Raw genomic sequence first — 1,663 nt, forward strand, 5'->3', positions numbered from 1 at the left:
GACCCTGGATTAACCCACTCGGGCTGCTATAACAAAATACATAGAAGGGATGGCTTAAGCAATAGAAATTTTTTTAAGCAGCCTTTAATTTTTATTGCAAAAAAGTTCAAATTTACACAAGAATACAGAGAATAGTATAGTCAACCCATTATATCTATCTTCTAGCTTCTTTTTTATTTTTCAATAGTTTTTGGGAAACAGGTGGTGTTTGGTTGCATGGAAAAGTTATTTAGTGGTGATTTCTGAGATTTTGGTGCCCCCATCACTCAAGCAGTGTTTACTGCACCCAATGTGTAGTCTTTTATCCCTCGGCCCCCTCCCACCCTTTCCCTCAAGTCCCCAGAGTCCATTTTAAAATATGGAATGTTGGCCAGGTGCAGTGGCTCACGCTTGTAATCCCAGCACCTTGGGAGGCCAAGGCAATCAGGTCACTTGAGTTTAAGAGTTCAAGACCAGCCTGGGCAATGTGGTGAAACCCTGTCTCTACCAAAAATACAAAACAAATTAGCCAGGCATGGTGGCACATGTCTGTGGTCCCAGCTACTTAGGAGGCTGAGGCAGGAGGATCACTTGAACCCAGGAGATGGAGGTTGTAGTGAGCCAAGATTGTGCCACTGCACTCCAGCCTGGGCAACAGAGCGAGATTCCATCTATACACACACACACACACACACACACACACACACATATATATTAGTGTATCTTCAAAAATTTGCATGTCATCCTTGCACAGGCACCACGCTAATCTTCTCTGCATCATTCCAATTTTCTAGTATATGTGCTGCCAAAGCAATCACAACAACAGAAATTTATTTCTCAGAGTTCTAGAGGCTGGGAAGTCCAAGATCACAGTGCCAGCCAACTTGATTCCTGGTGAGGGTGCTCTTTCTGGTTTCCAGATAGCTGTAAAGCTCTGGTGTCTCTTCCTCTTCTTACAAAGGACACCAGCCCTATTGGATTGGGGCCCCATTCTTATGACCTCATCTAATCTTATTACCTCCTCATAGGCACTGTCTCCAAGCATAGTCACACTGAAGGACAGAGCTTTAACATATGAATTTGAGGGGACACATCATTCAGTCCATGTCACACCCCCTATTCTGGAGGCAGAGAATGTTCCTAGTTTAGGGCCTAGTTTTCCTCCTGGGAATGGTTTCCTAATCCATTATTCCTCACAGTTCTGGGCTTCTGGCTCTGTTCTCCAAGAGTTCCTATCTACGCAACTACTTGGTAGAGTGTAGTATCTAGTAAGGTGGAAGCTGCCTATAGCCCGTGATCCACAAATTTCACTTCTAGGAAGTAGGCCCACAAGTTACTAATGTTGTGACCTTGAGCAAATAACCTCTCTCTGTGACTTAATGTCCCTCTGTGCCTCAGTTTCCCATCTGTAAAATGGAGAAATAATATTGAGCTCCTCCTAGTCCTATATGAGAATTAAATCAATCGGTACTTGTCAAGTGTTTAGAACAGTGCCTGACGCTTAATATGCACTATTTTAAAAATAATCTCAACATAGATCTATTTATTTTTTAAAATACTATCCAACAGTAAGAAAATAAATACAATAACTGGGTTAAAGCCATTGAGAAATATTATGAAGCAGTTGAAAGGAATGACCCAGAGGAATGAACATAACTTTACAAACTTATGTAAAGTTGTAATA

The 1,663-nt window shown here is 41.8% G+C and overlaps 1 non-coding gene across 1 annotated transcript; it reads right to left on the minus strand.

The window, feature by feature from the left end:
• Window positions 1–688: 688 nt before the first annotated feature.
• On the minus strand, window positions 689–793 carry LOC119618949 (U6 spliceosomal RNA). The gene has a single exon (XR_005235294.2). It is a non-coding gene; the product is annotated as a U6 spliceosomal RNA (small nuclear RNA).
• Between the last annotated feature and the right edge of the window lie 870 nt (window positions 794–1,663).

This window comes from Chlorocebus sabaeus, chromosome 8 (genome assembly GCF_047675955.1).
Source record: "Chlorocebus sabaeus isolate Y175 chromosome 8, mChlSab1.0.hap1, whole genome shotgun sequence".
NCBI classification, from domain to species: domain Eukaryota; kingdom Metazoa; phylum Chordata; class Mammalia; order Primates; family Cercopithecidae; genus Chlorocebus; species Chlorocebus sabaeus.